Genomic DNA, 25,910 nt, shown 5'->3' on the forward strand with positions numbered 1-25,910 from the left:
AAATCAGATCCATTATCTAACATCTCAATCTGACGAAAATGTTACAAGTATCCGCCTTCCAATTTTTATTTGGCTCAGGACCCACCATGAAGGGCCCACTCTGTAGAGTTTGTTCTGGGTTCTTGTTCAGCAGGACAAGCCTGGGCTATCTGTCACAGGAACATTGGGGACAGCGAGTGCCTCTACAGTCTGCTGAGTCCAACCTTGTGAACTCCTTCCCCAGAATCCCCAGGGATCCAGAGAACAAAGGGGTCCATCACAGCACCAGCCCCTCACCTACAAGAGTCAGAGCAATGTGTGGGACCAACAAGCAATACATTCCCCAAGCAAAGTGATGGGTTTGTACTGCTGTTACATGCCAGGTAGGGTTGCCAAAGAGGTGTTCCCGTAGAATGTGTGAATGTGACTAGGTGCAAGTTCTTTGCAGGGTAGTCAGGAATTAGCAAAATTAGAAATGCATAAATGCTCTGATCAGGTAAATTCACTTCCGGGAATCGATTTTAGGGAAGTGATAAGGATATTTGTATAAAAATGTTCTTAAGGAATTGTTGTAACAATAAACATTAGATCCAATGTCATGACCATTTATTGAGGAATGTTTAAATAAATAATGGGCCATCCATACCACGAAAGGATATGCAGTTGTTTAGAAGGACGAGGTAAATAATGAAAAGAGTGATGAGATGCCATTGAAAAGAGTTATAGTACCTAATATTTAATGAGTAGTCAAATGCTTTATGTGTCAATTTCATTAAAGTTTAGATTAACCCATGAGGGAAGTACTCCTATTTGCCCCCTTTTATAGAGGAAGAACTTGAGGCACAGAAAATTCAATAACTGGGTCAAAAATCACATCGTGGAAAAAACAAAATTTCCACCCATAACTTGAAGCTTCACCACAAGTGAAGACTGGGGTTTTGTTCCCAATTCTTGGGAAGTTCAGGTTTCAGAATGTGCAGTTGTAAAAACCAGCTTCAGGAAGTGAGGGAATCAGCGCAGTGGCTCTGGGATGTAAACTCTGAAGCCCGAGACACTGCTCCCTTGAAAAAAATACCTTTGCTGAAAAATTCCTTCTCTTAGGCACTTTTTTTTAACTTGAGTCTTGGGACAGCATAATTTGGAGTCTGATTTAAAGGGGACAGAGGTCCAGAGGACTCCAAGGGTAAGGTCACTCAGAGATTAGTATCTACAATTGCAAATAGGAAGGACTTCGAGGAAGTAAAAGGGACCGTCCCTGGGTGGGCTCGAACCACCAACCTTTCGGTTAACAGCCGAACGCGCTAACCGATTGCGCCACAGAGACACAAAGAACTGTCTTCTCAAATTCCTTCCCTGATCCCATAAATTTCTTTTGCAACTCCTGGCCGGGCACATCCTCGTTCTAATATTCTAGAAATCGGGTCGCGGGAGACGCCGAGACTAAGAGTCGTGTCGTTGAGTACGTTTGGACATTGATACCTGGCGGGAGTCAGCTCTCCGCCCGCTCTTCGCCGCCTCAGTCGCCGGGCCCCAGGTGACAACGGCAGCCTCTCCCGCTGAAGTCATTCATCTCCCTTTCTTAGCTTCGCTTCACCCGTCGCGCCAACAGTGGGCCCCCGCAGGACCTGGCGGGCGCGGGTGGGAAGGACACCAACCGCCTGTGCCTCCCCCTTCTCCCCCCACCCCCCCCCGCCGCTCTCCCGGCTTCGATGCCTCTAGGATTCCAGCCAGCAATACCTGGAATTTGCTCGCGATGAAGCCCGCACCCGCACCCCCTTCACCCCCTTTCCCCGAGGAGAATCTGGCACTCAATAAATGCTCGAGGAAGGTTGCATTCCTAGGGAAACCAAGAGCTTTTTAGTTCTACGAGGCCCCCCGAAATGCGAAAACCAGAAAGGTTTTTCCAAGGCAGACGCTTTTATTCCCGGAGCTGATTGAGAGCACAGCAAAGGTCCCGACTTTGGATACGTGCGCGCTGGGACCGAACTGAGCTCCCTACCCTAGACCGTGACGCAGCCTCTGTCTGGGATCGTCGGTCCTCGGGGTGGCGGGCGGGTGGTGGGGGGGCGGGTGTTGAACAGGGAAAGCTGCAGCAGAGAAGAAAGCGGGGAGTGGGGGCTGGTGAGGGGCAGGGAGAGCGAGCGAGCGTTCTAGCCACTAAAGAAAAAGGCCAACAGAAACCCTAAAATGCCAGTTTTGTTAAGTAAGTCGATCACCTGCCCCTTGCCGTCTTTTTGTCTGCCACCGCTCCGACCGTGAGCGTGTACGGTGCATGCTTTCGAGTCCGAAACACGATGTTTCTCGCTTGGTTAAAGACGGCAACGCCTTGAGATGTCGCCCCTTAACCCTGGCGACTTCCCGAGCCCATACCTCCGAACAGGTGGGCGAGGCACCTGCGATCCTCGCGGTGGGGACGCAGAATCCCGGCGTACCGCAAGGAGGGGAGGAAAGGCTGCAAAGCATCCGCCAGGGGGACCCTGACTCCGCCCCAGCCCTCCCGGGGCGTGCCTTGCAGGGGAATGTTGGAGAAAGTGACAAGACCGTTTGTACCATATAGATGTGCTATTGGAGGCAACTGTGAGAGATACTACGTAATAAAGGATTGTACAGAACAACGTCAGAGGAACAAACTGAGTAACACTGTTTACTAAGAGTAGGACGATGACAACTGTGTCAGTAATTCCACGTAAATAGAGTTGAAGGTCCCCTATAGCTTTATAGCCACGTGCGGGCTGCCAGCAGGCGTGCATTCTGATATTTTTTACCCCAATAATAAATTCAGCTAGTACCCTATCCATATGCATGTTCCTTTGAGTCTAGATTTCTCATTTCCCCAACAGCCCCGAGAGAAGAGGCGAGAACGCGCAGGGCTGAGGTACAGAAAGTGCACTTGGCGCCCTGTGAACTTTCGCTTGTGTCTAAAGACTCTGGAGAAAAGCACCCACGATTGTCTTGAAAAGTTGGAAAACCCCAGTTACAGGACCAAGGAGGTGGATCCGTGGGAAGTCTTGGTGGGACCTCTTGGGATGGACTGAAAAAGATCCTTTTCTCCTGAACGTCCGAGGTTCCTTCTGGGTGGACTTGAGCACTAAGAGAGCCCATTCTAAAAGGCCCGACCTCACTTCGGCGCAGCATTCAATTCACCACCCGGGTCTCTGCTTGAACTCAGAAGTAGGACGATCACAGGCCTGGACGGTGATTTAGTGCTGATCAGGAGGCCCGGGCGGGAGCAAACTCTGTACAAATCTTTTTTCCTCATCAGCAATGTACCAAGTCTGCTTTCTGTCCGGGCTCAGAAAATTTACATTTGGGCAACTGAGCCCAAGCTGCAAGGGGGAAAAGCTCACCCTCTTCGCGTCATCCAAAACTCAGTTTGCAGAGCGCACGAGTCCTAATTTCAAGGTCTTGAGCGTGACCCAGCGGCCACTGCGTTTTATTAGGTTTTCTTTGGATTGGGTACCCGCGGTGGCCTCGAAGGGACGCGTAGTCCTTCCTTTTGGAACTGGCCCAGAGACCACTACTTTTTCTGTTTGGATAGTAAAGAATAATAATGTCCAGTAGTTTCAATTTCTCTGAGACTGGCGGAACCCAGGGTTTCTTGTTTTTGTCCACGTCAACTCTAGGGTCCGCTGGGGTACAGGCCTGGGAGGTGGGTTGGGATAAGCTCAGCCACCCAGCTTGAGTACTAGCTACCTCATTCTCTCTGCCATCAGACTGTGGTAGCCTCCGGATTTGAAATTACTTAATCTTGTAACTTTCAATGTACTGTATTATAAAAAGCCTTATTCCGAGAAGGGTGAGAGCCACTGTTTTCTGCCTATGAAAGTCAAGAGAGGGCCTGAGAGAAGTGCAGGGAGAGGAAACGAGAAGCATGAGGAGGTTTGCTCTGGGGTGGGAAGGAAGGGTGGGCTGGTGTCCAGGGAACTGGCTAGCAATGGTGGTAAGGCTTCGTGGAAGCAAGACATCAAGCAAGGCGGCTGACACTCAAGAAAAAAGCCTGAGAAAAGATTAGACATTTAAAGGACGAAAGGTAGGGGGGAAGACCGCCCAGTTGCAGCCTCTGGACAGGGTAGGCAGGTGAGCATGTGGTCTGGCTCCTCGCGGGACTTCTTGTCACATGTCTCTGGGAGTGTCACAGGGAATTGTATCAAGACTCACATCTGACTGCGACTCAGCCGCTTGGCCCATGTGTGCAGCATCTCCCGGGCACCTGGGTCGGGCTGCTCCCTACTGGACAAGATGTGCGTGTTGTGTGTCCGCGTAAATTTTCCTCGGGCCAACGGCCCTCTGGATGCTCTCATCAAGCTTTCGGTGTGAAAAACACAGTGATTTTCGCCGTGCGGGTAAGGCGGGGATAGTAACTCAGACGAAACAAGCGCAAGAACGCTCCGCGAAAACTTTAGCAACGCGATCTAAGAAGTCAAAGCAATAAGCATCTATAGCATGTAGTGAATCTGTCTTTTAACCTCAAAATCAGGGGAGAGCGCGAACGCAGTCCCCCACTACCACAAATTATGCAGTCGAGTTTCCCACATTTGGGGAAATCGCAGGGGTCAGCACATCCGGAGTGCAATGGATAAGCCTCGCCCTGGGAAAACCACCTTCGTGATCATGGTATCTCCCCTGCCAGGTAAGTATGAGTTGGACACCTTCCGCCCCACCACAGCCTCATACCCTTACACTGTTCACGCACGGTCACTTTGCTCCCCGCACGCCGGAGCCTCCCTAGCCCTTCCGCACAGCTAGGACACGCAGTTTCAAGCAACAGTCCGGGACTCGCTCCCACAGCACGGGAGATCGTGCCGTGTTCAAGCAGCAGATGCCGAAACAGCAGCCCCTGCGCTGCCACATCTACATAGGGCACTCCCTACCCGTGGCGTCACCGGAATAGTCCATGCTCGTGGCCCTCGGCTGGCCGGTGGGGGAAGTGACGTCAGCCTCTCCCACTTTCCCTCCCACCCTTTCTGCCCAGGCTTCTTTTGCCGTTTTGTCCTGTGCAGGATTTTGTCCGAGACTGTTGAAGCCGATGTCTTTCTTGAAACTGCTTGGCCAGGTGGCCTGGTGGCCGGCGTAAGAGAAGAGAGCAGCGATCAAGGGCGGGACGTGGGCTGAAAGGAAAGGCTATTCCAGTGACGCCACGGGTAGGGAGTGCCCTATGTAGATGTGGCAGCGCAGGGGCTGCTGTTTCGGCATCTGCTGCTTGAACACGGCACGATCTCCCGTGCTGTGGGAGCGAGTCCCGGACTGTTGCTTGAAACTGCGTGTCCTAGCTGTGCGGAAGGGCTAGGGAGGCTCCGGCGTGCGGGGAGCAAAGTGACCGTGCGTGAACAGTGTAAGGGTATGAGGCTGTGGTGGGGCGGAAGGTATCCAACTCATACTTACCTGGCAGGGGAGATACCATGATCACGAAGGTGGTTTTCCCAGGGCGAGGCTTATCCATTGCACTCCGGATGTGCTGACCCCTGCGATTTCCCCAAATGTGGGAAACTCGACTGCATAATTTGTGGTAGTGGGGGACTGCGTTCGCGCTCTCCCCTGATTTTCAAGGTTAAAAGACAGACTCACTCAACTGTAGATACTTACTGCTTTGACTTCTAAGGTCGCGTTGCTAAAGTTTTCGCAGAGTGTTCTTGTGCTGTGTTTCGTCTGAGTTGCTACCCCAGCCTTATTCGCACGGTGGAAATCACAGTGTTTTTCACACCGAGAGCTTGATGAGAGCATCCAGAGGGCTGTTGGCCCAAGGAAAGTTCACGCGGACACACAACACGCACATCTTGTCCAGTAGGGAGCAGCCCGACCCAGGTGCCGGGGAGATGCTGCACACATGGGCCAAGCGGCTGAGTCGCAGTCAGATGTGAGTCTTGATAGAATTCCCTGTGACACTCCCAGAGACATGTGACAAGAAGTCCCGCGAGGAGCCAGACCAGACGCTCACCTGCCTACCCTGTCCAGAGGCTGCAACTGGGCGGTCTTCCCCCCTAACTAGCTTTTTCCTATCTGAAAATGTCGGAATATTGAGCTAGTTTAGAAGAAAACCCCAGATCCAGTGTTCGCAGTTGTGGGCATTTCCCGGGGTGTGTTCTCTTAACCTCCTCTTCTGATCCACCACATCCTGGCAAATAATTATCTGTCCAAACAGAAAATCAGGGACTTAGGAAGGAGTATCGCGCCCCCTCGTGGCTATTTCGCAGATGGCACCCCAGGTCCGCTCAGCCCCAGAAACTGCTGAGACCCCCGCGGTCTGGGAGTGTGCGCCGGGATGTGGAAGGGGTGGCACATAAGGGTAAGTCCAAAGAAAACCAACTAAGACACACAGGAAGCCGATCGAGTATTCAGGACATTGCCAGTAGAAAACTGTATGTCCTACGGACTGATCCAGCGTGATGAAGAGCATGAGCTCCCTGCAGCGGGAGGTTTCCTTGTTCATGTAATATGTACAAATCTGAACCGAGAAGTCAACGTTCAGTGCCTTACTGCTGAGAACACTGGGTTTTTAGGATTTTTAAGGATTTCCTCAGTCCTGGGGCTGTCTGCACTATGTTTCGGATCCCTGATGGAGGAGTTTCTGACCAAAAGTTGCAGACCAGTACTGGTTGGATATTGGTTTCCAGGCCTGTGAGACATCCTGAGGTTATTACAGAGACATTAGGTTGGGCTTGTGGTTAGGAGCACAACTTCTGGGAGGCCTCCTTTCAAGTCTTGCTCCACCACTTGTCTACTGTTTGACCTTCTGCCAGGTCCTTAATGTTAGGGCTCAGTTTTGCAAGTCTCATATGAAAATAACAATATTAAGTACTTCATACGGTTGCATAGGTTATCTGAGATAATCTAATAATACACCTAGCATAGTGTATGGCTTATATTATGTGCTGATAGGAAACTATCCAAAATAAGCTTTTTCCCTTTAATTATTGTTAACCTAAAAATAAAAAGGCCTTTCAAAGTCAGAGGCAAACAAGCATTTATTTCAGATCAATACAAATAGCTCTTCAGGAATCATTGAGTCAGGCAGAAGCCCAAACAATGTTCCAATTAGGTGACAAAGGCAATGGTATTTATGAGAAACGAAAGGGAACAATTACATGAATAGAAGGAAGAAATTTCTATTGATGCAGATAACATACATAATATAGTGATGTTAATTCTAAACAAAGTTTTACATTTTCAGTTCAGTAGTCATCACTCCAGTAATCATAATATATCTGCTTTCTTGTTCTTTGTGAACAGTTCTTTTGCAAGGCACAAGGTTGCTTTAGGCCCAGCCCAGAGGTTATTTTGCTGTTTTAACATTCTAAAGATTTGAGACATAAGATGTATAAGACGGTTCTGGTAAGACAGCTCTGGTTCCATTTATATTATTGTTTACATTATGAAATATAACAAAAAAAAGTGTAGACTTCTGCTTCAGGCTTTTGTAACATTTAAATGAGTTTTGTATTGTCAATGGAAAATCCATTCACAAAATAAGTTAGTATTAAAGAATTAAAAATGGAATTTATAAAACATGTTCACAAAAGGGACTTCATAGCAGCTTTGTTTATACTAGTCCCCAAGCTGGGGACCAAAGATGCAATTGCCTGGAGTCAGGTTACTGAGTTTAGTGTGATGGTGGCTTTAGTGTCCAATGGAGACTAAGGGCTAGAAAGTCTGAATAAAATCTGAATAAATTAGAATAAAATAAGTTAAAATTCAGAATAAAATTGGTCATTTAAGTAAATTACAGTACTTCCAATTTAGGTCTCGAACCCCTGGACTCCCATAATTAGTCACCAATGACAGCACTGCCAGGTCACAGTGTCTCAAGCTTCCCATTTACTCATAAAGAGACAATCTGCGCAATAAACAACGTGCTGTGTGCAGACCCCCTCGTGGGCCAGAACTCAGTGGACGCAGCCCCTGCCTTTTATCCCCGAGGCCTGAGGGTGACCCTGACAGGCTGGCACTAGCTCGGTCGCTAGGCCTTAGCCTCCGTTGCCCAGCAGCAGGCGGAGCTGCATGAAGCCCCACAGGCTCGGTCACCGGCATTCCCTGCCATGTCCGTAGGGAGCGCGCCACTGTGAGGACCGGGTGTCCGGGACTCTGCTCCTGAGCAGGAGGCAAGAGCGCAGTCGGCGGCGGGAGCAGAAGGACACGGGGCCTGGAGCAGCGTATGTCCCGCGGGGCGTCCTCCAGGACCGAAAGAGGACCCGAGGGTGGACGTGGGGGCGGGAAGGCAGGCCCTCTTTGAGAAGTAAAAAGTAGTCTTTATTTTAACTAAGGGGAAAGGCCCTACGGCGACTTGAACTCAGATTGCTGGACTCAGAGTCCAGAACGCTCACCACTATACCATATACCACCTTTGCCAGGAGTGCTTGCTTTACTCACCAGACATGTATAAGCAGTTTGCAGTGTTTACACCCATAGTTTCTACTAACAATCCCAAGGCATTGCTTCTACTGATTAGACAAGACTTAAAAGTACAGTTGACCTGCCTGGGTGATTATCAACTTGCTTTTCCTCTGCTTCTCTCCTTTGACTTCTGTCATTTCACTTGCACTTCAGAAAATGAGGTAAAATTCACTTTCTGCTTAGGGCCAGGAAGAGCCCGCTAAGCCTCCACCATAAATCACATATTCTGCCTCAGTTTACCAGTTTCCTGTCCAGAGGTGAAATTTCTGAAAATAATAATGTTATTTTCCTTTTCGTTGCTTTCAGACTTTTCCCACTGCCCAGAGAGGGCAGATGATTGTCCCAGAGCAGGACGTGGGACTTCTTGAGTCCCTTGGCCACATAACACCCATCAAACGCTAAAGCCACCATAACAGCCTACGTGTGATATATAAAGGTGTGTCAGCAGTGGAGAGTGATTAGGAGGCAGAGGTCTTCTTCATACACGTCTGGGGTTTTTTCATTATTGTAATTTTTTCTTATGACAAATGTACATTTGTTAAATTTACAATATAATTTGATCAACCATTTAACATTCATATAAAACACTCAGACACACCAGGCCATACTCACCTGTAGTGACTCAAAACCAACTACATACCATCAACATTTATACAGCCACAGATTGTTTTCTGAGAGCTTGGCCAAGTTCATTCCATTTCAATTTCTCAATATATCATGACCTGGAAATTGCATGTTTGTTTTTTTTAAATGAACGTATAATAAGGTACTCATGGAATTCACTGCTGGGCCATAGGGTATGTGTACCTAAGCTGTCTTACAGTGTATATAATACTTATGTACACAAAATACACCAATCTAAATATTTACATGTATAATAGATATAAATCTACATTATATCTCAAAATAATAATCTGTGTATTTCATTTCACCTTTACTTATTTTATTCCAAAGCCATTTCTTCCCTTATCTAGTACACAGAACAGAAAAATTAGCATTAAAAGAAGAAAAATCTGCTGAGTAAAAAACAGAAAGACACCCGGTGTGACTGGAAGAGGTATTTTGTTCCTAGAGACTAGATGAAGGTCGAATCAAGGAGGAAGGAGGCACAGAGGCTACTCTCGTTATGGAGAGGAACTTTTTCTCCTTAAACTTGCAGAAGACAAAATTTCCTTCTGGAAGACCAAGAAGCGGAGCAGTAACAAACCACAAAGATCTTCTCCAAAAGAACTTTAAGATCAGTCAAGGTTTATGACTGCAAGGAACAGAAATGGACTCTGGTTCATTTAAGAAGAAGATAAATCTCTTGGAAGGGTCTTGAAAGATCACAGAATGGCCAGGAAAGTCGGAGAACCGGGCTCTGACAAGGGTCAGGGAGAGAATAAAATGAGGTGGGCATTGCGATTGATGGGGAGACTGCCCTTGAGGGGCCTGTCGGGTCTGGGAGCCCAAGGTCAGAGGTGGGGATGTGGTGGGGAACTGTTGTGATGGGGCCGGTGAACTGAACTACCCTGAGAATGTCACTCTTCCTCCTCCTCCTCTTCCCTGTCCCTCCGCCCCCCGTTCTATTGCTCCACCTCTCTCTCATCTCTCCTTTCTTGCTCTCTTTCTCCTCATCCCCTTGCCCCAGCCCCTGTCACCTCACCATCTTTCCTTCCTATCGCTTTCCTGCCCTCCTCCGCCCCTTGCATGAATGCCAGCAGAACATTCTAATGGGTTTCCACAGTCTCAGAGGAAGACCAGGGTATATTTTTCCATCAATGCAAGAAGCACGGATGCACGGATGCGGTTCTCTCTGGTCAGGAGGAGACTGGAGGGTCGTGAGGACACTGAGTGAGATGCCTCCAACGTGGGGCTGCTGAGTTTCCACAGCTGGTTTGTCGAGGTCTGGGCGGCTCAGGCCTTAGGATGACCCAGAACGACCCCGAGGCGGTGGTGACTAAATTTAAGGAACCTCCGTTCTAGCACCATTCACATTTGACCAACAAAGTTTGGGGGAATGTATAATAATTCGGCTGAAATCCTTATTCGACCAAGAAAAAGGAGGTGGTTCTCGGGAAGGAGCACCTCAGCCGTCGTGGCCACAGACCCTGCCGGTACTGCAGACAAGCTCAGGTCCAAAGAAAACATGCACATCTGGAAAGACCCTCTAGTAGGAAGAATAGTGGGACGAGGCAGGAGGGGAAGGATGTTTCTCAGGGAATGCATTCGCCCACACCTATCTATTTCCTATTCCTTCAATTGGTGGATTCATTGTCGCCAAAGGCATGAGGTGGGGGTAGATGTCAAAGTGGGTAAAGGGGATCAAAAGGTAGAAACTTTCACTTATAAGTCCTGGGCGTGTACTGTACAGCATAGCCATGTAATTAATAATACTGTATTGTATATTTTAAAGTTACTGAAAGAGTAGATCTTAGCGTTCTCATTACAACATTCTGACTTTAAACATTCCCCAGAATAAAAACAAAAATGTATGCGTCTAGATGTTAAATAGACGTATTGTGGTGATCATTTTGTAAAATACACAAATATCGAACCATTATGGTGTACACCTGAAACCAATATAGTGTTATATGTCAATTATATCCCAACAAAAAAATTTAAATTAAAAACAAATAATCAAGGCTTATAAATACTTCGGGATGGGAGATGTGATTGCATCATCCCTGGAGCCATGGAGTCTGTTTCTGGGGAAGACTAAATGGTTGTTTGCCCTTCCTCCTCTTCTTCTTTATTTCATTAATTAGTTCTGAGTGTTTTGTAGGCCTTTTAATCTTTTTCTCTTCAAAATCTTGGAGCTTGAGCAAGAAGGAGGGGATGCAAATCTCAGTGAAGTCTTCTCAGTTACTATGATGGCTAAGAGCAAGGGCTCTGGAAGCAAACTGCCTGGGTCCGAGTGCTGGCTCTCACCATCACAGGGGTGGGACCTTTGGACAGGTTAGCTGCCTTTTAGTGCCACAGTGTTCTCATCTGCAGCAAGGGCTGGTAATGGCCACACTACCCCAGGATTGTTACGTGGACTAAATAACTGATTACAGGGTAAAGCACTGAGGAACCATGCTGGTCAAACAGTAAAGCTCTAAGGAAACTGTTGTTCTTATTATGTCTTTTGTTTCCACGTCTGACTGCACCACTGTTGACTTTCAACATTCCCCAGAATAAACGAGGAGTGTTAAATGGTTTGGTTGGCTTCTTTTCCCCCATATTAGTATTAGTGGCCAGATCTGAAAAACTGGTTACTTGAAAGGTTTGATGGTGATCTAACTGAGGTGTAGACAATGCACAAGGGGACTGAACCCAACTTCATCAAATCCTTGGACCTGGGACAGGTGTGACGATTGCTTAGCTCATGGTAGGCAAACTTTTGCACACAAGTCTAGCAAGAGCTTTTAATATCCAGTCTGACTTAACCAAGTATTATAAGGAAAGTCAAAGTATGTACCAATGACCCCTTCTTTTTTGTTGTTCTTAAGAAATCAAAGTAGGAAAATTTAATTTACCTGGAATTTGTAGGTTTCCTCTGTTAGTTATGATGGAATATCTGTAGCAAACCAGTATTCACCCTGAAAATAAGTAAGTAAAGTCTGGTTTAAAGGAATTCTGTTGAAGTCTTTGGAGAATTGCAAATGTAGCTAGGACAAACAGTACCAGCTTCAGAGAAGGGCTCATTAGAATGAAAGTAACTCTCTGCCTTTCCCCCTCAGGACGTTTGCCAGTTCTTGGCAAAGAACAAGAGACGGAGAAACTGGGGAGAAGGCAGCTGCTAAGAGTCAGAGAAAACAGCAACACTTGAAGTAATCTCATGCTTCTGGACGGAAAAGAAGAAAGACAGGTGGAGCTGTGCAAGGGTTCAGATTTGAGGAGCCAAGACTTGGAGTGGGTTAACAGGTGAGCTGGATGCTTGGTGCAAGATTTCCCCTTCACATATTGACAAATTAAGCTACCGTGTTTCCCTGAAAATAAGACCTAGCTGGACAATCAGCTCTAATCCATCTTTTGGAGCAAACATTAATATAAGACCCGGTCTTATATAATAATATAATATAATATAATGTAATATAATATAATGTAATCTAATGTAGTATAACATAACATAATACCAGGTAATATAATATAATATAATATAATATAATATAATATAATATAATATAATATACTGGGTTTTATGTAAATTTTTGCTCCAAAAGACACATTAGAGCTGATTGTCCGGCTAGGTCTTATTGTCGGGGAAACACGGTATGTGCACATAAGAGGCTATGAAGACAGGCAGAGTGTGGCTGAGAGTGGAATTTTCAGCAGTATCATGGTGCTAAGGAGATATAAATTGAAGTTCAGAATTCACCATGAAGGAGGAGGGGTGCTAGGAAATACCCCAAGGTCTCAGGTGGGAGCCCTAGAGGTCTGTAGCACAGTGCATGAGCAAACTCAGTGTAGACTGAGACTTCCCAGGAGTGCCAACCAGCTGCAAATCAGCTCAGTCAAGGATTGGATTGAGCTGACCTGCCCTGCTGCCCCTTGCCCCCCCCACCCCGCCCCTCGCCCTGGGGGAGAAGGTGAAGAATCTTCAGAGAAGGAAATCATCCAAACTAGCCATTAATTTTCACACAACGGGCTCATCATTCAGTCACAACATTCTAGAACCATAAAGGAACAGAAGCAAGAGGCAAAAAGCAAACCGTAGAAACTGACACACAGGGGGTTGCGATATTGAAGTTGTTAGACAGGAACTTAAAATGATATGTTTTAGCTGTTCAGAAAGTAGATGCCAAGATAAAAATTTTCACCAGAGCAATTGAATCTATTTTAAAAAGCAAATGGAAATTATAGAGATAAAACGTATACTGGTTATCATTTTACAATGTCAGTAGATCAGTTTAATAGCAGTTTGGACCCATTTGAAGAGAGATTATTAACCTGAAATATGTAAGTAGAAAGAAACTCTCCAGACTAAAGAAGAGAGGGCTAAAAGGAAGAAAAAATTAAGACAAGAGTATAAAAAAGATATAGGTCATGTCATAAAGGCCTAATATACATGTAATTCAAATCTCAGAGGTTGGAGAAGCCAGAAAATGGGACAGAAACAATATTGAAAGATAGTATGGGCCATTGAAGAGAAAACATGATGATCTATCAAACCACATGTGCAAGCAGATCGATGAACTTCAAGCAGGTACAGGACAAGAAAACTACACCCAAAACTGCGGAACAACAAAGACAAATAAAAAACATCATGGCAGCACCCAGAGGGGGAAATTCCCATTACATCGTCCAGAGATTGGGAGCTGAATTCTCAGCAAAAACAATGAAAAAGAAGACATTTAAAAGGGCTACGTAGTGTAATTCCAGCCCACCATGGGGCTCCTAATCCCTGACCTAGTACGACCTGTCAAGGGAAAGTGAACTGAAAGTCTTACCTGGTAAGCAGCAGGCCCTAACCAAAGGAAATGCAAAAGGCCACTCTTCGGGAAGAAGTTATTAATAAATGATCCTAAGGGAAATGTGGAAAAGGAAGGAAGGAACGAAGAGCAATGAATGGGTCAAATATGAGCAAACAAATATTACCCTCTGAACAATAAGAATAATGCCTATGTGATTTTAAATACATATATGTTGAAATAAAATCAGTGTCAATAGCTCAAAAATCAGGAGGAGAGTAAGTGGGATTAACATGTCCCAAAGTCCTAGCATTGCCTAGGAAATGTAAAAAGTTCTAATTTATATCAAAGTCTTTTGCACAGATTTTACATATATATATGTATATATCTATATATAGATATCTGTACATATCTGTATATATCTATATATGTATATATCTCTATATCTATATATGTATATATAGATATATAACTCAGAGTAAAACCAAAACCTAAAACAATTATTCTTTTTGAGAATTCTCTAGTTTTAAAAATAACTGACCTTATTTTTTATGTCAAAAATATAAATATAAAAAGTATACAGTGAAATGTGATAAATGTATAAATCTTTATAAGTATCAGATGGGTGTATAGAACATTTCTATCAACCCAGGAAGTTTCCCGTCAAAATATCTCCAAGAGGGAACCACTCTTTTGTTCTGATACTTCACAAACATGGAATCACATAGGACTATCAAACAGGTACATTAAAATAGATGTTTTAAGTGTTCAAAAATAATTCTTTTTTTTATTAGTTTCAGGTGTACCAAACAATGCAATAGTTAGACATTTCATCCCTCACAAAGTGATAACCCCCCTCCCCCAATCTATTGCCCCTCTGACATCGTATATATCTATTACAAGTCCATTGACTCTATTCCCTATACTATACTCCATATCCCGTGACTATATATATATTAAATTATAGCGGACAAACAATATTATTCAGCTTCATCTTCAGGTGTACAGTGCAGTGGTCAAGCATCTACACCGTCCATGAAGAGGTCTCCCTAATAAGACAAGCGCCCAGCTGACACCTACAAAATCTTTACAATATTATTGATTATATTCCCCAAACTGTCTTTCGTATCCCTGTGGCAATATAGTACTCACCAATTTATGCTGTCTAATCCCTAATTAAAGAACTCTGTATTAAAACTCCTCTGTATCTCTGAGACTATTTCTGTTTACTTTGCTCATTTATTCAGTTCTTTAGATTCCACCTATAAGTGAGATCGTATGGTATTTGTCTTTCTCCGACTGACTTATTTCATTTGGCATAATGCAAAAATATTTATTGATAGGCATCTTTTGCTGAACATTCTGTTTGAGGGGAATTATCCATATTATTGCCTGATCTATAGTTGGTTATTTTAACGAGGGAGTATTGATCCATTATGTGAATATACAATAGTTTGTATATCACTTCTCCTGTTGATGTACATTTGAGTTTTATCCATTTTTTTGCCTACTACAAATGGCATTGTTATAAATGTTTTTGTAGATGCTCCTTTTTTGATGTACGCATTCATTTTTCATGGGAAGTAAATAGAAGTAATATTACCAGGTAACAGGGAAGGTATAACTTTAAGAATATAAAGAGAAACTGCCAAATACTAGGAAAGTGGTTGTGCTAAAGTACAATCCAATCAATATCACACAGTAATACATGCATTCAGATGTAGGAAAGAGAGAGAACAACTTGAGAGTGGCGGGATAGCTCAGTTGGTAGAGAGCCTTGCTAACACCAAGGTTGCCCATTGGATCCCTGCATGGGCCACTTTGAGTTGTGCCTTGTTTAAAAAAAAAAGAGGGAACAACTTTAAAAATCTGGTTTTCTAGGGCTTTTGTCTTCACCTTGTTTCAAATTCTTAATAGCATCGATGAAGGTGACTGTGGTCACATCAAGTGTCACCACTAGCCTATTCAGGTCTGGCAGCCGAGCCAAAGAGGGTTACTTCAGGGCAGCGCACTCAAGTCTCAGACTCAGAAATTCCAGGTAGGAATAGGTGCCTATGAAATGAGGAGTGTCAGGTGATGCCCCCCTACCCAGTCACGGCTGTGCCACTCTTTAGCTCTGTGCCATTTAAAACGGTTTCTTGTGCTTGCTTTCCATGCCTCCATTCCCTGCCCTAGATTTTACTGGACCGGTTAGATGGTCATGGCCACAGGCCTCTGTCAATGGCTTTAGAGCAAGCAGCCCATGAAGGAACCGGAGGGGTCCATTTTACCCAAAGTATACCAAATAGACAACCCCCCCCACACACACTGTTATCAAGAGGACTCAGACGCGCAAGGGCTTGCGTGGAAAGAGCGCGCAGGTTCCGCGCGTCGGAGCAGAGGAGAGGGAGGGCAGGGAGAGCGGGACCTCGGGTTCCTGGGTAGATTCCAGGCACCGGCCGACCGTCAAGAGCCAAGAGCACTGACCGCCGGCGCTGTGAAAAGGGCCCCGGCGGCGTGTGTCCCCAGCCCGAGAGGGGCTGGGTCCACACTGCTGGGCGGCGCGGGTGCGCCTGGGACTCAGACACACCCAACCCGCGGGCTCCTGCAGCTGCCGGGAGCCGAGGCATCAGCGGGGGCGATTTGTGCCCCCCACCACTGGGATGAGTTCAGGAATGGAAACCCACGTTCGATGCGGGATCCCAAAGCCAAACTGAGAGGTCCCCAGGGTCCTTGCTTCGGGGGTAGGCGTGGAACCCCAAGCAAGAGTCTCTTGGGAGCCCCTGTGTCCTGGTCTGAGGGATCACTGATACTTCTCTGAGCGTTTTTCATTTCAAAGATTGGCCAGAATACGATAGTTATGACAGGTCCTAAAGTTTTCATGGATACAGCGTTAGGGTGGCCCATAAGCCTTGTTTCCGTAGTGTAGTGGTTATCACGTTCGCCTCACACGCGAAAGGTCCCCGGTTCGAAACCGGGCGGAAACAGCCTGTTACTTTTCGCGAAATTTATTGTTGGAACCAAAAAGGGGAATGTGCCACGCCGCATTTTCCTTTCGGAAAAACCATGGCTGGAGTTCTACTGTTACCTGAAAGACTAGTCACCACAACGAAGCAGGACTCGGTTTTCTCCTTTGAGTCACATTACAGACCAAGCCCACTTCAGGTTACCTTTAGATCCAGAATCGCCCATGACAATGATCATGATCTATCTCCTACATCTTCTCCACAGGCTGAGATCACAGAGCAAGTAGTCATATTCTCTCCTACCAGCTGGACAGCACTACTCATAATTTATGGGCCATTGGGAACAACACTCAGGAAGGTCTTATATCAGTCGTGGAAATAATCAGCTCTAGGCTGACCTACCTAAGAACAAAACAAAACAAACAAAAAACAAAACGTAAAAGCAAGCTCCAAAGGGATCAAACGGTCCACAAGTCATTTAACTGGACCCTAGGACAAAACTAAAGATTTACAGGACTACCGAAATAGCCAGTACCCAAGAGAGTAAATTTTGACAATGTCTGCCATCCAGTCAAAGAATGCCAGCCATGCAGAGAGGCACGGAAACAGGGCCCATAATGAGGACAATAATCAATCAAAACCGATCCAGAAGTGGCACGATGTCAAAGATAGCAAGGGGATTTTAAAACTTATTATGATTGTGTTACATACGTCCAAAGAGTTAACTAGAAACTTGGAACATACACAAAGGGCTGGATCCAACTTTAGAGATGGAAACAATAGATTCTGAAAATAAATTCACCAGGTGGAATTAACTGCAGATTAGAAATTGCAGGGGAAAGATAGGGGACACAGAGCCATGAACAACTGAAAATGTCCAACATGAAACTCACAGGCCTAAAAAAAATTCTTTTTTGAAATGAACATAGATCATCAGTGAATGGTGGGACAACATTAAGAGGCCTAATATACGAGTAACGGGAGTCCCTGAAAAGACTGGGGGAGAAGAGACAATTTTTGAGGAAAGCATGACAGAAAAATGTCCCATCCTGACAAAAATGATAAACCCACCGATCCAAGGAGCCAAACGAACGCAACCAACAGAGCCCAAGAAACATGAAGGAAACCGCGTCTAGTCAGCTCGCAATGAAGTTGCTCAAATATATTGAAAAAGAAAAAACAATCTCCAAAGCAGCCGGGGGAAAGAGACATGGCACATTCAGAAACCAAAAATTAAGATCACGGCAGATTTCTCATCAGAAGCACCGCAAGTGAGAAGACAGTGGGGCAACATCTTCAGAGGACTGAGGGGGGGAAGTCAAGGTGGAATTCTATGCCTCCCCGCCCCACACCCCCAAAAAAGTCTTTCAGAAATGAAGGTGAATGACAACATTTACAGAGGCACAAGAAAAGACTTCATCACCTGGGAAGCGGCGCGACGTCGCTTGAAGGCGGGCCGTGGTAAGTTACAGCTGCGTCCTATAAAGCCCAAAGCGGTCGCTGACGTAACAAAGGAAGCGGGAAGCGATGGAATCCTTTGGAAACCTCCTTGGAAATCTCTTAAATGCCTCGATGGAGCAACTGCTCTTCCGGGATTCTACCCTACAGAAATCCCCGTACGAGTGGCCAAAGACGTGTGTGCAAGAATGATGGCTGCAGCACGCTTGGTAACCCGAAAATCGCAGAACCAGCTCAACTTGAAAAGTCTATGGAAAGGGTTCAGTCAACTAGTACAAATGAAGACTTCCGGATGCCCGCCCGAGCTCTTTCTGCGAGGATCCTGTCTGTGGCGCACAGGACAACAGAAGACAGGAGGGTAGTGCTGGTGGAGGAGGCCTCTGTCCGCCTTTACGAGAGGGGACGTGCAGAAGAGAAAGACCCGCAGCGGCTCTACTTCCAAAAGTTACAGACGCGTCCCTGGGTGGGCTCGAACCACCAACCTTTCGGTTAACAGCCGAACGCGCTAACCGATTGCGCCACAGAGACCGCGGCGACCGCACCCTCAAGCCAGCAGAGAGCAAGCGCTCTGTCACTGCCAGGCGGAGCCACTCGCCTGTTGCCCGACGGCCGTGCCCCCGGCTCCAAAGCCTGGGAAAACCCGACACGTGGGAGTCCACGCTGCACGTTGGTCGCCTTTGAAACCCGTGCTTTGGGCGATTCAGACGGCAGCGGGGCAACCGGATGGCCTCGCCGGGCCTTGCTCCACACCCGCCTCAGTGCCAGGGCCCCGGCGGACGCCGGTGTCCGCGACCCCCCGGGGCCTGAGCCGAGTGGGGCCGGAAGGAAGCTGAACGGCCCGTGGGCTCCCGTGATGGCTCTTCCCGTTTGCTCCGGCTGCACCCGACCGTCTGGGGTGTTCTGTTTTATCATCACCTGTCAGAATTGACAGGAAGGGAGGGGAAACGGAGAGCGGGCACGGAAGACAAGCATACGAGCACCGGCCGTTGTCCGAGAACCAGGCAGCGCGGTGATTCTGGTGGTTTTACGTCAAAAGTCACCGAGCGAGGCCGGGCGCCGTCGCCGAGGCTGCGGCGCGCCGTGATCGTATAGTGGTTAGTACTCTGCGTTGTGGCCGCAGCAACCTCGGTTCGAATCCGAGTCACGGCAGTGTCGTCTGTCGCACCTGGCGCCGGTTTCCCTTTTACACGACTTCGAACCCCCCCACCCCCCCAGCCTGCTCCTTTCCTTATCCGGTGGCCACAGGCCCAGCGCTTTCCGCTGCCCATCACGCGCCACCACGTCGGTGGAAGGGAAGGACCCCCTACACCGCACCGAGCGACCTGGGGAGCGGGTCCTCCTCCACTCCGTCTCTCGGCACAAGGAAACTCAAGCACGTCCTTTCCCTCCGCTGGGGCCCCCAAAATGCCCGACTCCTTCGTGCCCCCAACTGCCCGGCAAGGACGCTCATGCGTTGTCATTGCTGGAAAGTGGTGCTTCTGTCTTATTCAAGTTCCGAAGGATCTTAAAGACCCGATTTTTAAAATTTTTTTAAAGTTTTCATCAGATAAGCGGCACCTCCTCCGCAGACCTTGTTCAGCTGTTTCAACCTTGGCTCCTGGGACTCTGCTCGGGGGACTTCGGCAGTCCTGGGCTATCGGTCTCCTTATTCTCACCGTATCAACCCCTCTACGTAGCCGCCTCTCAGGGGTTTTTAAATGCTGCGGGCCGCCACTCACGCGCCGAATGGTAGCGGTCGGGATCGCGCAACTGGAAGGATAGAGCTTTCACCCACTAAGGTGGGGACAGTGCGGGTGAGGCAGGGTGCGGGGTGGGGTGCGGTGGGGGAAGAGCCCGCCTCCAGGTCGGGCCCGCGGAGCCTCGCTGAAAGCGCGTTCCGTCCCCGGCCTCTCGCTTCCCGCACGCCTCAGAATCTTTTCTGAGGTTGGCGATCCCGGGGTCTCACCCTCCGGCACCTCTCCCCGGGCCCCTAGTCCACTGCCCGGCGCCGGCGACCTTCCCTCCACATGCGGCCGCATCGCAAAGGCGCGTCCCCGGGCGGTTCGGAGAGGCGGCCAGGACGGGACAACTCGCTCCGGGACGTATGGACCTGGGGGGCTTCGGGGCGCTCGGTGGGCTGTCTGCGGGCTCCTTTGGTGGAGAGGGCAGGGAGGGAGCTCCGCCTTATGAAAAGATTCCTGGACGACGGGAGCCGTTACCCGCCCCCCGCCCCAAAGCCTCCCGGAACGCAGGGGGGAGTATTCGTCGGCTCTGAATTAAGGAGGCAAGAGAGTCCCCCACGGCTCCCTGGTGGTCTAGTGGCTAGGATTCGGCGCTTTCACCGCCGCGGCCCGGGTTCGATTCCCGGTCAGGGAAGCTTTTTACGCCCAGACAGCGGCCCCTCCGGCAACAATGTGCCTTCATCGCCCCACCCCACCCCACCCGAGGTGTGATGGCGCGTGCTCCCCGCACCGAGTGTTCAATCGCACAGGGGAAGGGACGCAGGGGCGGGCCGCTTCTCGGGGCTCACCGCTCTTGCTTTTCCTGCGTGCCAGCGACCCGCACGAGGGACTTCAGGGGCTCCTCCGCGTCTCGATCAGGTTTACACGGCCGTGTGGCGGTCACATCCCGGTGGGCGGCACGCGAGCCCGCGCTCCTGGCCTCCGCCGGGGCGCCGAGCAGGCGGAGCCCCGAATAACTGAGAGGGTGGCGAGTTGGTCGCGCGCCCTAGCCACCGGCGGGGCCCGCACAGGAAACGCGAACTAAGCCTTCGGAGGAGGGGCCCGAGGGCGACCCCCGCCCGGAAGGTGACAGGGAGGCGAGCGCTGGCTGGGTCAAGTCCTCCAGGGCTGTCTTGTCCGTCGACTAAACGGTGTAGGGAGGTGACGTGAGCGGACCCAACAAAGGCACCGCGTGAAATAGGCACAAAGTGGGAAACGCCGACCGCTGCCACAAGCGGAAGGCAGGAGCAGAAATCAACACCAGAATGTCCAGGCATCAGGTACCACAGTCAAATCCCCCCTCTCGCCTGGTATCCCCGCGGCTCATGATAGACGACGCCTCCCCTGTGGCACCGCGCTGCGCCTCGAGAAGACCGGCTGCGCTACACCTTACGCCGCAGCACTTTCCTTTCCGGCTGTAGGGAAGCGTGCGGGAAGCGAGAGGCGGGGGACGGAACGCGCTTTCAGCGAGGCTCCGCGGCCCCGACCTGGAGGCGGGCTCTTCCCCCACCGCACCCCACCCCGCACCCTGCCTCACCCGCACTGTCCCCACCTTAGTGGGTGAAAGCCCTACCCTTCCAGTTGCGCGATCCCGACCGCTACCATTCGGCGCGTGAGTGGCGGCCCGCAGCATTTAAAAACCCCTGAGAGGCTGCTACTTAGAGAGGTTGATACGGTGAGAATAAGGAGACCGATAGCCCAGGACTGCCCAAGTCCCCCGAGCAGAGTCCCAGGAGCCAAGGTTGAAACAGCTGAACAAGGTCTGCGGAGGAGGTGCCGCATATCTGATGAAAACTTTAAAAAATTTTTAAAAATCGGGTCTTTAAGATCCTTCGGAACTTGAGTAAGACAGAAGCACCACTTTCCAGCAATGACAACGCATGAGCGTCCTTGCCGGGCAGTTGGGGGCACGAAGGAGTCGGGCATTTTGGGGGCCCCAGCGGAGGGAAAGGACGTGCTTGAGTTTCCTTGTGCCGAGAGACGGAGTGGAGGAGGACCCGCTCCCCAGGTCGGTGCGGTGTAGGGGGTCCTTCCCTTCCCGCGACGAGGTGGCGCGTGATGGGCAGCGGAAAGCGCTGGGCCTGTGGCCACCGGATAAGGAAAGGAGCAGGCTGGGCGGGTTCGAACTCGTGTAAAAGGGAAACCGGCGCCAGGTGCGACAGACGACACTGCCGTGACTCGGATTCGAACCGAGGTTGCTGCGGCCACAACGCAGAGTACTAACCACTATACGATCACGGCGCGCCGCAGCCTCGGCGACGGCACCGGGCCTCGCTCGGTGACTTTTGACGTAAAACCACCCGAATCACCGCGCTGCCTGGTTCTCGGACAACCGCCGGTGCTCGTATGCTTGTCTCTTCCGTGCCCGCTCTCCGTTTCCCCTCCCTTCCCGTCAATTCTGACAGGTGATGATAAAACAGAACGCCCTAGACGGTCGGGTGCAGCCGGAGCAAACGGAAAAAGCCATCACGGGAGCCCACGGGCCGTTCAGCTTCCTTCCGGCCCCACTCGGCTCAGGCCCCGGGGGGTCGCGGACACCGGCGTCCGCCGGGGCCCTGGCACTGAGGCGGGTGGGGAGCAAGGCCCGGCGAGGCCATCCGGTTGCCCCGCTGCCGTCTGAATCGCCCAAAGCACGGGTTTCAAAGGCGACCAACGTGCAGCGTGGACTCCCACGTGTCGGGTTTTCCCAGGCTTTGGAGCCGGGGGCACGGCCGTCGGGCAACAGGCGACTGGCTCCGCCTGGCAGTGACGGAGCGCTTGCTCTCTGCTGGCTTGAGGGTGCGGTCGCCGTGGTCTCTGTGGCGCAATCGGTTAGCGCGTTCGGCTGTTAACCGAAAGGTTGGTGGTTCGAGCCCACCCAGGGACGCGTCTGTAACTTTTGGAAGTAGAGCCGCTGCGGGTCTTTCTCTTCTGCACGTCCCCTCTCGTAAAGGCGGACAGAGGCCTCCTCCACCACCCCTACCCTCCTGTCTTCTGTTGTCCTGTGCGCCACAGACAGGATCCTCGCAGAAAGAGCTCGGGCGGGCATCCGGAAGTCTTCATTTGTACTAGTTGACTGAACCCTTTCCATAGACTTTTCAAGTTGAGCTGGTTCTGCGATTTTAGGGTTACCAAGCGTGCTGCAGCCATCATTCTTGCACACGCGTCTTTGGCCACTCGTACGGGGATTTCTGTAGGGTAGAACCCCGGAAGAGCAGTTGCTCCATCGAGGCATTTACGAGATTTCCAAGGAAGTTTCCAAAGGATTCCATCGCTTCCCGCTTCCTTTGTTACGTCAGCGACCGCTTTGGGCTTTTGAGGACGCATCTGTAACGTACCACGGCCCGCCTTCAAGCGACGTCGCACCTCTTCCCAGGTGATGAAGTCTTTTCTTGTGCCTCTGTAAATGTTGTCATTCACCTTCATTTCTGAAAGACTTTTTTGGGGGTGTGGGGCGGGGAGGCATAGAATTCCACCTTGACTTCCCCCCTTCAGTCCTCTGAAGATGTTGCCCCACTGTCTTCTCACTTGCGGTGCTTCTGATGAGAAATCTGCCGTGATGTTAATTTTTGGTTTCTGAATGTGCCATGTCTCTTTCCCCTGGCTGCTTTGGAGACTGTTTTTTCTTTTTCAATATATTTGAGCAACTTCATTGCGAGCTGACTAGATGCGGTTTCCTTCATGTTTCTTGGGCTCCGTTGGTTGTGTTCATTTGTCTCCTTGGATCGGTGGGTTTTTGTCAGGATGGGACATTTTTCTGTCATGCTTTCCTCAAAAATTGTCTCTTCTCCCCCAGTCTTTTCAGGGACTCCCGTTACTCGTATATTAGGCCTCTTAATGTTGTCCCACCATTCACTGATGCTATGTTCATTTCAAAAAAATTTTTTTTTAGGACTGTGTGTTTCATTTTGGATATTTTCAGTTGTTCGTGGCTTTATGCTCCCTATCTTTCCCCTACAATTTCTAATCTGCAGTTAATTCCACCTGGTGAATTTATTTTCAGATGTTATTGTTTCCATCTCTAAAGTTGGATTCCACGTTTCTAATGAATCTTTGGGCAGGAGACAGTCATAATAACTGTATTAAAATCATCTCTGCTACTTTTTACATTGTTCCAGTTCTAGGTCAGTTTTAATAGATTATTCTCCTCATTGTGGGTTGTTTTCCTGCCTCTTTGCCTACCTTCCATTGTTTGATTGGATGCCAGACATTGTCATAGTTTACCTTCTTGGGTACTGGCTATTTTGGTGGTCCTATAACTCTTCTTGAGTTTTGTTCTGGAGTACAGTTAAGTGATTTGTCAACAGTTTGATTCCCTTGGAGCTTATTTTTATGAATTTTGAGGTAGATCAGTCTCAGGATGATTATTTCCACAACTGAGGCAAGACTTTCCTGAGTGTTGTTCCCAGTGGCCCATGAATTATGAGTAGTCCAGTCTGGCTGGTGGGAATAAGTATGATTTCCTGTCCTGTGCAAGCTTCAGGCAGTGAACCTTCTGATCTTTACAGAAGTTTCTTCCCTTGGCCTCAGGCAATTTCTTTACATACATGTCTTGATCATTACTGTGCTGAATACTTGAAAGAGACTTTCCATATGCCTGGATTCTCTCTGTGTCCATTTCTCATCACTGGATCTTTGTCCCATGAACTCCAGCTGCCTTGCTCTCCATGGACATTCGGCTTCACCTCTACAGTCCAAGGAGTTGGTCTCAGGGCCCCCTCCTCATTTCCACCCTGGAAACTCTCTGAAAGCAGCAAAGTTGGGCCAACAGTGGGGCTCACCTTGTTTGTTTCTCATCTCTCAGGGTTGCTGTCCTTTGTTGCCTGATTTCCAGTGCCTGGGAAACCAGTCTTTCATGTATTTTTCTTTTTCTTTCCTTTGAGGGGAGAGGAAAGGGTGAGAGTTCAGGCAGGAGAGTAAACTTGATTTGTGTCACTCCATTTTTGCCAGAAGCTGCAGGCATCTCTTTGTATGTTCTTAGTTTGACTTCACTCGAAGCTGTGCCAATTTCTATTCCCTTGTATTGCTTTTACCAGCACAACGAACTTTCTGCACACCTACCTGATACTCTAACAAGAGGAGTGGTGACCTCCTGACTCAACTAAGCCCTCTTGAGGTAAAACAGGACAATGTGAACATTACCCATGGATCCCTTATCTCACATGTTTGGCAGCTAAACTTCCAAGATGTTTAGAAAGTCTCCTAACAATTGTAATTGTTTTCGGTGGTGACCTACTTAATCAAGTCCAGAGAAGACTGGCCAGAATATCCCGGGATTTTGCAGCTAATGAATTGGAGGGGAGTGTATAAGCTGGTCCCAGACATTTGTTCCTTTTCCCTTTCCTTTTTGAACTGTGTTTTTTCCTTCTTTGGATGCACACGATCTACTGACTGGTCTTTCTCCTAACTCAAGTGTGCATGGGTATGCTGATGGCTGTCTCTATATGATTTCTTGACAGTGTTTGGCTGGTTCTGTACAAAGTATCCCATTTGAAACAAATCATTGGAACCAACAGAACCCTGCACCTGGCAATGCATCTTGTGCAGGCAGACCTGGCTCCTTAGAGTTATTGGCTCACCTTCCCTGATTCTTCTGTTGAATTTCTTGAACAAAAATGAACTCTTTGGCTTTTGCACACTAAATCTGGTTCTTGGACATTTTCTATTCTATCTATCTATCTATCTATCTATCTATCTATCTATCTATCTATCTATCTCTGTCTGTCTCTGTTCCTCATACTCTAGGCGGCCTCCAATCTTACCCACTTTATTCTCTTCCTCTTCAGCTTTCCAGGACCTTGCATTAGAAAACCTTCAATCACTGTGCACTTATTAAGCACTTAGTAGGTGGCAGGCCCTGCTCTGGGAGAGATGATGCATCATGAGCAGACCCAAGGTCCCTGCCCTGTGGAATCCACATTTGGAGGCCTCAAAGGGGCACCACCGTGGGAGCACAACCGGTTGGTGCTGTGACCTTTCCAGGTGCACCTGCCTGCCTTGGCCTAGGGGCACTAGCAGTGGGTATGTATATGTATATATATATATATATATATATATATATATATATATATGTTTAACATATACAT

At 48.6% G+C, this 25,910-nt stretch overlaps 1 long non-coding RNA gene and 9 other non-coding genes across 12 annotated transcripts in view; 6 read left to right on the forward strand and 4 right to left on the reverse strand.

Moving 5' to 3' along the window:
• Positions 1–14,942, forward strand: part of LOC109451559 (uncharacterized) — a 43,327-nt gene extending 28,385 nt beyond the window's left edge. The window contains exons 3-4 of one of the 3 annotated variants that reach the window (XR_002137987.2): positions 12,072–12,255; positions 14,731–14,942. This is a non-coding gene — a long non-coding RNA (uncharacterized LOC109451559). Of the gene's footprint in view, positions 1–2,819; positions 3,771–12,071; positions 12,256–13,417; positions 14,146–14,730 lie in introns of those variants that run through there. The other 2 variants (XR_002137988.2, XR_012491827.1) reach the window with 2 other exon arrangements.
• TRNAN-GUU (transfer RNA asparagine (anticodon GUU)) lies at positions 1,230–1,303 on the reverse strand. The gene has a single exon. It is a non-coding gene; the product is annotated as a tRNA-Asn (tRNA).
• Positions 4,454–4,617, reverse strand: LOC141568760 (U1 spliceosomal RNA). Its single transcript, XR_012491957.1, has one exon. It is a non-coding gene; the product is annotated as a U1 spliceosomal RNA (small nuclear RNA).
• Positions 5,354–5,517, forward strand: LOC141568761 (U1 spliceosomal RNA). The gene has a single exon (XR_012491958.1). It is a non-coding gene; the product is annotated as a U1 spliceosomal RNA (small nuclear RNA).
• A 1,693-nt stretch (positions 14,943–16,635) lies between the features above and the next one.
• Positions 16,636–16,708, forward strand: TRNAV-CAC (transfer RNA valine (anticodon CAC)). The gene has a single exon. It is a non-coding gene; the product is annotated as a tRNA-Val (tRNA).
• Positions 16,709–18,599: 1,891 nt separating this feature from the next.
• TRNAN-GUU (transfer RNA asparagine (anticodon GUU)) lies at positions 18,600–18,673 on the reverse strand. Its single transcript has one exon. It is a non-coding gene; the product is annotated as a tRNA-Asn (tRNA).
• A 549-nt stretch (positions 18,674–19,222) lies between these two features.
• TRNAH-GUG (transfer RNA histidin (anticodon GUG)) lies at positions 19,223–19,294 on the forward strand. The gene has a single exon. It is a non-coding gene; the product is annotated as a tRNA-His (tRNA).
• Positions 19,295–20,428: 1,134 nt separating this feature from the next.
• Positions 20,429–20,500, forward strand: TRNAE-UUC (transfer RNA glutamic acid (anticodon UUC)). Its single transcript has one exon. It is a non-coding gene; the product is annotated as a tRNA-Glu (tRNA).
• A 1,514-nt stretch (positions 20,501–22,014) lies between these two features.
• On the reverse strand, positions 22,015–22,086 carry TRNAH-GUG (transfer RNA histidin (anticodon GUG)). Its single transcript has one exon. It is a non-coding gene; the product is annotated as a tRNA-His (tRNA).
• A 551-nt stretch (positions 22,087–22,637) lies between these two features.
• TRNAN-GUU (transfer RNA asparagine (anticodon GUU)) lies at positions 22,638–22,711 on the forward strand. The gene has a single exon. It is a non-coding gene; the product is annotated as a tRNA-Asn (tRNA).
• Positions 22,712–25,910: the final 3,199 nt, after the last annotated feature.

This window comes from Rhinolophus sinicus, linkage group LG14, assembly GCF_036562045.2.
Source record: "Rhinolophus sinicus isolate RSC01 linkage group LG14, ASM3656204v1, whole genome shotgun sequence".
In the NCBI taxonomy this organism is placed as follows: Eukaryota; Metazoa; Chordata; class Mammalia; order Chiroptera; family Rhinolophidae; genus Rhinolophus; species Rhinolophus sinicus.